At 42.4% G+C, this 10,347-nt stretch overlaps 1 protein-coding gene across 3 annotated transcripts in view; it reads right to left on the bottom strand.

Annotated features, from left to right (window-relative positions):
• PMEPA1 (prostate transmembrane protein, androgen induced 1) overlaps window positions 1-10,347 on the bottom strand; it is an 84,198-nt gene that overhangs the window by 52,342 nt on the left and 21,509 nt on the right. Inside the window, exon 1 of one of the 3 annotated variants that reach the window (XM_081948889.1) lies at window positions 400-687. The exons of the other annotated variants lie outside the window; for them this stretch is intronic. The gene's annotated coding sequence lies outside the window, so the exon portion shown is untranslated. Of the gene's footprint in view, window positions 1-399; window positions 688-10,347 lie in introns of those variants that run through there. 3 annotated transcript variants of the gene reach the window in all.

Below are 10,347 nucleotides of genomic sequence, written 5' to 3' on the forward strand. Positions count from 1 at the left end.
CACCCAGAAGGAGCAGACCATGAGCCAACGGAGACCTAGTTACAGTGCTGGTGTCCAAACATAATTTGGATGAGTGCCAAGGCATATTTTTCACCTGTTGCCCAGAGAAGGAGGTGCTACTGATCAGATGAGATGTTCTGGTTCATGTATTATGGACTCCCTTCACGAAGGCCCATCTTAGGGCAGCAAATGTGCTGTATGAAGTGAGCAGCAGGAACAAACTATGAGAAAGAAGAAGGCCAAAACACTTGAGATCCCTTAGATTATATTTCCTATGGGAGAGTGTCAGAGTTTGGCAGCGTGACTATTATTATGAGATAAATCCAGGAGCAAAACACAGCACACAGCGCCTTTAGACAATTAATAATGGTTTATATATAAATATATACAGACATATACCTGGTAGATAAATCCCTTATCACTCAGCTACAGACACAAGGAGAGAAATGAGATACACGACGAGAAAGACGCCCTCTAATGGCCACCTATATATATATATAGATACCTACAATTGGTGAGTCATCATCATTGCATCAGCCACTGCATCAGCTTAAGTTTACAACCTTACATCAACTGGCAGCTATTAAATCCTCATTGCTTGACAGAGAGTAAGATGTAGGTCTCATCTCAGGATTATTCCGTACCAGCACAGATTTTGACCAAGTTTGCATCTGGCTGGTTTTGTCTCATTTAAAAAGGCTTGAGCTTGGCTAGAAGTTGGATAAGTGACTTCATTTCCCCAGTGGTATTATAGTGGTCTGCGGAAAGTAACAGAGCAGCAGCAGCAACAACAATAAATGCTGCTCCAACCTTCTATAAAGATTGGAATTAAGGCAAATTAAAGTAAAATTGTTAATAATGCTGCAAATGTATGAAGTTAAATCAACCTTCTGGTAGCTCAACCTTCTCCCCAAACAGCTGTTTGCTTTTTCAGATGCACTGAAAGTAGAACTGCATCTGAAAGTATCTCTTGCCACTCGTCAACCAACTACAAAAGTAACCTGGAACTGCCAAGTTCCACAAAGGGTTTGTGAATAACAGAGAGAAAATGTCTGTCTTAATCCAAATGGTTAATATTCTCAGAAGTCTGTCCTTGTTTTGTTATGCCGGACAAGCTTTCTTTTTCTTTACTATTTCATCTAAAATAAAAATGTGTCTCTCCCATTGTCTACTCTGGGCACTGCAAGCAAATAGAGGAAAAAAAGGAGCAATTATTTGCAGTAACTCTTTCCAGAAGTATTTATTTAAAATGACTAATATGGCCACCTATGTCACACAGTGATCCTAGGCTGCTAAAAACAACCAGTAAAAAAAGAGAAGCCATACAATTTATCATGACCTTCCCATCTAGATGTCAGAACCACCCATATTGTCAACCTCTTGACTCATCTTATCCTAGCCCAATGTTTGGAGGTGTACCCAGGTCTTTGGCACCTTCCTGAAGTGTAAACAGATGGCGGTGGAAACAAAGCTTATGGGAATCTATTTCAAAGGCCTGGGGTAGCTACAGAGAAGGCCCACTTCCAAGGTCCCATCAGATGGCAATATTTAAGGAGGGAGACCTAGAGCACACACACACTCTCTATTTAATCTAGTAGGACAAGCAAATACCCCCAGGGATTGGTGGTCTCGGAAATAACCTGGTCCTATGTCATGTAGGGCTTTAAAGTTGATAGCTGACATCTTGATTTGCACTTGGAAAGAAAGTGGAAAGCAGTGCAGCTCAAGGAACATGGTATAACATGAACATGGGTGAACCGAGGAGCACCCAGAGCTGCAGAGATTCTGGACCAATTGCAGCTGATCTGACCAGGCTTCCCAAGAGCAGGAAGCAAACTCCTGGTCCCAACAAAAACCCCTTTTATTAATTTACTGTGAATTCTGCTCATTCAAATCCAGCAAAGTCTTTCAAGGGAGGATGTACAGTCACAGACCTTCTCTGCCTTGGAGAGCTGCCAGGCCAATATTTGCAAAACTTGGCAAGGAGTCTCGGAGAGTCATGAACCAATTAAGCGAACAAATTGTTTCCTGCAAACTCCATTCCCCTTTCACTCCTTTTTTATTTCCTCTGAGAGGGGCCATTCATCATCCACCTGTGGCCTTATTCCCAAGTCGGCCCCTGTTCTTTAGCTGTTCCCTTCATCTGGCAACTCTGTGCATGCGCACACTGGGGAGAGGCTCCAGCGTTTCGTGTGCCTCACTGATGTCTGACTCTGAAGGCAGCTGATAATTGGCATACGGCTCTGGCCCCATCTCTGCCTCCAACACAGAGCCCTCATCAGAGCCTTCTCCAGACTCCAGGACTCCTCCCCAATCTCCTCACTGTCCGAATCTGCTGCCAGTTCTGCTGGATGCTGGCGGGCAACAACAGCAGCTTTTAGATGGCTTTCAATGGCAGTTCCATGTTCAACACATCGCAACAATCCAATAATGAAACAGCCAAGTCTCCACCCCATGGAGGTGGAGCTCTTTGGAAGATGCCTCCTGCTATGAAATGATAAGCACCTCATAAAACTGAGGACAAGCAAGTCCAGGTCCATACAATAAGAGGGCTACATGGAAATGATTCAGAACGTAGGCTTCAGCTCCTGTGCATGCACAGCATCTTTCTACTGCTCATTAAAGTAGCCACTCTTTTCTAAAGCTCTGTCTTGATACCGAGTCAAACAAGGCAGCATCCTGAGCCTCAACGACTTACAAAAGAAAATTCCAAATTTCAAGTATGTGTGCAATATGCACTAAATCCAGGACTTTGAACAACTTGAAACCCCCTGTACAAACGTGAAGGACACATCTTCTTATGGTAGGTTTCAAGCTCTTATTGGCTTTCCTAAAAAAAATAAAAGTAGTACATGCTCATGGTATGAAAAACATGAAAAAGAATTTCAACCCTTTTATGAGGCTTTTTCATAATAGCAGTATATATAGCCCTCTGCAGGAAACTTTGCCAGAGCCTAGACATTTCTGAAATTCTCAGCTGCTTTACCTTTACCTGGGAAAAAGGTGGCAAGATATGCAATGCCTGAAGACATCTGAATGAAAACAAATGACCACAAACAAACTTGTCTGTCAGCAAACCCTTTCTTTGTCTCACAAACCTCACATGTGGCAACGCTCAAGAAGGGCTGCCAGGAGCCACTTCTACGCTTTGGAATGCAAATGAGCAGGGCTTCAGGAAGTGCAAAAATGGGTCCGTAGCCTCACACGTGTCATTCACAGCAAAATTGCTTCTCCAACCTGACACCCTCCAGAGGCACAGAGCTTATAAACTGCTTCAGTAAATCTAGCTACTACATTCCGCGAGTGGCAGTCCCAGCATGGCAAGTGAGTAAAAAAGTTTACAGGTCGTCCTCATACCTATGGCCACAATTGATCCCAAAATTTCTGTTGTTCAACAAGACATTTGTTCAGTGAGTTTAGCCTCATTTTATGACCTTCCTTGTTGTTGTTAAGTGAATCACTGCCGGTTGGGAGTAACCTGATTGTTAAGTGAATCTGGCTTCCCCGTTGACTTGGCTTGTCAAAGGGGAGGGGGGCGCAAAAGGTGATCACGTGACCCTGGGACACAGCAACGGGGATAATAAATATGAACCAATTGCCAAGCATATGAATTTTGATCACATGACTATGGGGAGGGTGCAAAGGTCATCAGTGTGAAAAACGGTCACAAGTCTTTTTTTCAGTGTAACTTTGAACAGTCACTAAATGAACTGTTGTAAGTCGAGGACTATCTGCACTATAAATCATGCTAGAATAGTGGTGGTGGTGGTGGTTCTTGATCTTAGGACAGTGATGGTGAACCTTTTCGGCACCGAGTGCCCAAAACAGAATGTATGTGCACCAGTGGTGGGGTTCCAGATTCCATTCCAACCGGTATGGTTGGAACGGCCCTGGCGTCACCCACATGGACGCACACATGCGTGTGGCGCGTGCATGCGTCGTACTTGCCTGTGACGCCTTTGCAAGCCTCTGCAACACTCCAGCTGCTCGGCGGAGTGTCGCGGAGGCGCCGTACGCACCAAAGGCTTAAAGGAAAGGTAAGGAGCTCGGGCAGGCAGGTGGGCCCTCCAGAGCACCGGAACGGAACGGTACCCGGTGCTCTGGGAAGGCTCCGGTATGCCCGTACCGGGACATACTGCCTGCAACCCACCACTGGTGAGCACGTATGCGCACTGGCCACCAGGTCTTCAGGTTTCCGGCATTCTGGCTAACATGAAGACCAGCTGGCCAGTGCACAGCGCCAGAAACCAGAAGAGCAGCTTATACGCACGAGCCCACACGGGGGGGGGGGCTCCGCATGCCACTTCTGGCACGTGTGCCATAGGTTCACCATCACAGTCCTAGGAGAACAAGTCCCATTCCTTAACAAGCTAGGAATTTCACACTAGACATCCAGTATCTTTCCAAGCAGTTTAAATGAACTGAGTCCATCAAGTCATAATTGTTGCGTCTCTTAAGCCCATTCCATAAACACTTGAAATGATCTCATGAATAAAATGCCCAGTGAAATGCAGTTGGAATTTTCTTCGTTAGTCTGTTTAATTTTTTTATTTTTTTTATTTTTCTTTCATCATAAAAATCCCAAACTGAAAATTGCATCTGCTGGCAGGGGTTATAAATATCCAAATGTTCATAAACCTCAGCATGTGTCTGCAAATATTAGCAGTATATCACCTTAGAAATGTCCTTGCTATAAGTTGGTATTAAGGTCTCCCTGACACCTGAGCAGTGCAGTTTTGACAAGCATTTTTGCCTTCTGACATGCTAATTGTACTTTCTGTCCTGTGAATACCACTGATTTCTTTTGCACATAGGACTATCTTTGGAATTAGTCAAGGGAGGGTTCTTTCTCTTCAAAAAAAATCCCAGAATTACCATATTTTTCAAAGTATAAGACGCACCGGAGTATAAGACGCACCAACATTTTGAAGAGTGCCTTTAACCACTACAAGTAATCCTCGTTTACTAACTGAGCTGTTTAGCAACTGTCCAAAGTTATGAGAGTGGGGAAAACATCAGCTTCTGTGAACAGTCCTCGTATTTACGACCATCATGTCCTGATCCGTGATCATCATCGGCATCCTTCAATTGACTTCCAAAAAGCAGAGTTAATACAAAATACAGAAGTAAAATTGCCAGACATGGTCAAGTGATGTCTCATTTAATGACTGTGGAGTTTTGCTTAACGACTGAAGGGGAAGAGATGTTGTAAGCCCGATGCAGTCACGTGATTTTCTGCTTAGCAACACAGTTGCTAAGATTGTGGTCACTAAACGAGGATTATCTACGCTCCAAACTAACTATTCTTATTCCCTCTAAATCGGGCATCCGGCTTTTTGAATTGAGCTGGATTCATGTGACGGGGGCATATACAGAACTGCACAGCACAAATAGCAATTCATCCAACAGCTCTGCAGCAAACTATCCTCCTGAAATGGCTTCGTAAGGGCCAAAAAAGCAGGGGTCAATTCCAGAAGCATCTGTCGCTTTGCAACAAGATCTGCAGCAGGGTTAAGCCAGTGACAGTAGCATCACAACTTTGTGGCGCACGTCCTACTTCTCTTCAGCGTGCTCTGTGCCATTGCACATATGTCCTAAAGGGGTAGACTTTGTAGCCCATCCCTTCTTTTCTCAATCTGACGAAAGCAGGGAGACCTTTGGACACGACTGATGCTTTGTTATCCACGTGGCAAGTTTATGACTTCATTCTTTTGCAAAAAAGGTGGCACGTCTTACATAAGCTGTGCTGATCCTAGGGACTAACACTTCCGAAAGGCTCCGAAAAAGAGGAACTCTGCCTTGCTCACTTCTGTGCAGACATGCGGAGGAAAGGCAGGGGTGTCACTCAATCCCCTTGGTTGTCTCAGAAGGTTTTTCAAAATTAAGACTAGAAAAAGATTCTCTACTTTTCAGATAGCCATAAAGAAGCCACCGACTGAATGCTTTGAGGGATCCTTGCTTGTTGTCTTGCAGATATTTCATCACCCTCACTAGAAATATTTAACTCCCAGTTCCTGATTTTTAAATGTTGCAGGGATGCAGTGTGCTAGCGAGCAGTGTTTCTCAAAATGTGACCCTGTAAGCCCCAAAGACTCAGGTGTCCTCAAAATCAAAACCTGTCTGCCATCCTTCTTTTAAAATGACACAATATTAAAATCACACAAATGATCATGAGACGTTGTAGAGGCACCAAAATGCATCCATTTTTAATACTGTAAATATCAATAAATATAAATGCGTCGGTTAGAACAATTAGTCAGTGGAACAACTTGCCTCCAGAAGTTGTGAATGCTCCAAAACTGGAAGTTTTTAAAAAGAGGTTAGATAGCCATTTGTCTGAAGTGGTGTAAGGTTTCCTGCCTAAGCAGGGGGTTGGACTAGAAGACCTCCAAGGTCCCTTCCAAATCTGTTATTCTATTCTATTCTATTCTATTCTATTCTATTCTATTCTATTCTATTCTATTCTATAAGCCACATAAACAAAAGCCCTGTTGGGATTCTCCATAAGTTTTAAAAGGAGGAGGGAATCCCGAGAGAAAATGTTTGAAGAAACCCTCTAGAGAAACACCATCCTGGATAAAGCAAGGTTTGCCCACCCCACCATACAAAACATACAACTTGTAAAAACAAGCTGCACGAGAGAGAAAGCCTCCAAAGATGGATCACTTTGAACAACACAATATAAAAATACAACTACTCCATTTCTTGGACAAAAGGTTCATGGGTGTTCAAGCCTGGCCTCCAGAAATGTTGATTATTTTTTTTACATTTATTTTTTGTTTCCTCTCGGAAAAATTGCCACCTTAAAGTCAGTCTACTTTGCCCCAACAATTTGAGGACAAACTGTAAATAAGATTTCCCCATAAGGAGCTCTCTTGGAGGTCACAGCACCTGAACTTTCCACTAGTCACCATGTTAACATTAGCCTGCCGTCATCTGATAAACCTTTATTTAAATTCAACATCTCAGACCATTTATCACAGGGGAAGGAAAGAAAATTGAAAAACAGATCGCCGAGATCAATGCCAACAAGTGTATTACCATTCCTTGCCCTTGGTGACCTGTTCCTCAAAGGAGAAACGATTTGTTTAAACTTTGCAATGGCAACAGTTACTCACACAGATTTAGTTGTGAACTGATGGCAAACACCATCTCTTTATCCAAATTCTATGTGTGTTAAGAGCACAGGTTTAGGGTGGAAGATAACTGTGTTGTGTTTCTCAACCGTGGCAACCTTAAGATGTGAGGACTGCAATTCCCAGAAACCCCCAGCCTCCAAACATCTTACAATTGCTAAGGCTGAGAAACACTGATTTATACTCTACAATACAGTAATAGAAATACAACATGGATTTTGAAATATCTGTATGATGGCCAATCTGCTGCTGAACTGTTAGGAAATGAAAATGGGACAATTGTGATGGAACTTGGTGGGGAGTAAGGAAATAAGTCTAAACACGTAAACTTTTTTATTAAAAAATTCCAGGTTTACAGATGAAAGCAATAATTAAAAGCCTGTTTTAAAATGTGAAGTCTTTTGAATAAGTCAAAGAAAGAAGTCAACACTCAATCACCCCATCCCACCGAGATCTAGGACAGCTTCAAGGGGAGGCCCAAATATAAGTCACCATGAGACAAAATCACAGCAATTGTAGGTGAAACTCATGTGATGAAAAACCACCAGAACACAAAAGAGGTTAGATGTGATATCAGTGTTTTATTTAAAATAGATTTAGATGGTTATCAAAAGAAATAACAGAAAATGAAAAAGATGTAACATTTCTGTAGTGGGATACTTAACTGGCCTTGAATCAGATTTGGAAAATAATTAAAAGAAAATTAGGAAAATAAACATGTTCTTTTCCTAACCAAATAGTAGTGTCTTTGGGAGAAGAATGACTAATTAGAAAAACTTGCAAAAATGTTTGTATTAGACCAAACCTAGGAAATGAAGAAAGAATATACAGGATTATGAGTACAGATATTGAAGCCACAACTGAATTACTGATATAAACTAATAAAGGTAAAGGTTCCCCTTGCACATATGTGCTAGTCATTCCTGACTCTAGGGGCAGTGCTCATCTCCGTTTCAAAACCGAAGAGCCAGCGCTGTCCGAAAACGTCTCCGTGGTCATGTGGCTAAATGCCGAAGACACCCGGAATGCTGTTACCTTCCCACCAAAGGTGGTTTGTATTTTTCTATTTGCATTTCTACATGCTTTCGAACTGCTAGGTTGGCAGAAGCTGGGACAAGTAACGGGAGCTCACTCCGTTACGTGGCGCTAGGGATTCGAACCGCTAAACTGCCGACCTTTCTGATTGACAAACTCAGCGTCTTAGCCACTGAGTCACCACATCCCCTGCAAACTAATAGATCTGTCTAAACTGTTGGAAATTAAAAAGACTAAAGCTGGTTTAAAGTTAATGTCAAAAGTATACCTCACTACTGAGTGAAAAAACCATTTGTAAGGACTGCATGCCTGTAGTAACTGCTAAATGGTGGCTGCAGACATTTTAAGTCTGAATAATTAAACAGCCACTTAATTAATTTCCAGCTATTTTAATACTGTGTTTTGTTGATTGGTAATTGAGTAAGCCTGGCTTTCCACATGTTTTGTTGAAAGCATATCCCAATGGGTTTTACTGTGAAGTTGGCGTCTACAGAATTTGAAGCAGCCTGAAATATCCAAGATCTAATAATTTACTTCATGTTGGATTACTCCTTTATTTGGTTAAAAAAAAAACCTGGTGGCACAGAGCATCCATGTGTTAACTAAAAAGTTAAGCAGATGTGGCCTTTTTAACACAGCTGCATGGCAGACTGCCAAAGGAACCCGTGGAAATTGCTTTGGAGGGGGAAAAATCCCTTTAATTTTACACTTATAGTCTACTTAAGAGCAGTGCTTGATTTATTTTTGTATGCATGTGTCCTCCTCTCTCTCTTCACAGGAATATCATAAGTGGAAGCCAGGCTGAACTCTCTTTTCTCAAGCAACATTTTTTTTTCCTCCAGGTAACCCTACAAGGCAAGAAATTATGAGCCATGGTCCTTTTTGGGCTTGTGAGAGACTCAGAGGGTTTGCAATTTAAAAAAATAATAATAATTTAGCTTTAGGGAAAAGGCACCTTTAGCCAGGAGTGAGTTTTCATAATGCCCAGACAGGTGAAGAATGAGAAACTCAGAAGAGTTCTGGGACAGGGATGGGCAATTCATTTCCCCATCATATGAGAAACTGGGATTGTTCTGGAGGGCCAGACCAATAGAGCTGTGAAGGTACACAAGTTCTTCTAGAAGTACTAGAACCGTGATGGTGAATCTGTGGCATGCAGAGCCATTTCTGAGGGCACGCGAGGTGTTGCTCGGTCAGATCTACACCAACTTATTTCGCCCTTGACTTTCGACAGTATTTCACCCTTCCAGAGGGCCTTTCGCGCAAACCGGAAGTCTGAAAACGGGACATTTTTGGCTTCCGGAGGGCCTCCCAGGGGGAGGTTCACCCTCCCCAGGATCCTAGAAAGGGTCTGGAGCCTGGGAAGGGTGAAAAACGGGTCCACTGTGCCATTGTGTGCCAAAAGTAGGGGGAGCGCAGGGAGTTCTGCGCACATGTGCAGGGGGAGGGTGCATAGAATTATGGGTGTGGGCACACATGCGCGTGCCCCACATGTTCCTCACGCTTTTGGCACGTGATGGCAAAAAGATTAGTCATCACTGTACTAGAAGAAACTGGGGCCTTCACTTGCCTCAAATGATTTACCATTTTATTTATTCTAAAGCAGGAAGACCTATTTTCCCATAGCTGTTGCAAACTGCATCAGAAAATGTTTCATTATAAACACTGTAAAGTATCCTGACTTCTAAGCCGCAAAGAGCCCTATCTTGATAAAATAATATGGCATTTTGGCTGGCCATCGATGTTCTTCAGATGATATTTTAATGGAAAACTAAGAAAAAGCATCTGGCCGCTCAAGTGAAATATACTAATACAGCTAGTCCTCGATTTATGACCACCATTGAGCCCAAAATTTATGTTGTTAAGTGAGAAATTTGTTAAGTGAGCTTTGCCACATTCTACAACTTTCCTTGCCACATTTATTAAGTGGAACACTGAAATTGTTAAGTCACTAACATAGTCTGGCTTCCTCATTGTCTTGGCTTGTCTGAAGGTTGCAAAAGAGGATTACATGACCTCGAGACACTGCAACTATCATAAATACATCTCAGTTATCAAGTGCCCAAATTTTGATTGTGCTGCAACGGTCGTTAAGTGTGAAAAATGGTGATAAGTCACTTTTTTTGAGTGCTGTTATAATTTCAAACAGTCATTAAACAAAAAGTGTAAGACAAAA

Source organism: Natrix helvetica, assembly GCF_964273705.1.
Source record: "Natrix helvetica genome assembly, chromosome: 3".
NCBI classification, from domain to species: Eukaryota; Metazoa; Chordata; class Lepidosauria; order Squamata; family Natricidae; genus Natrix; species Natrix helvetica.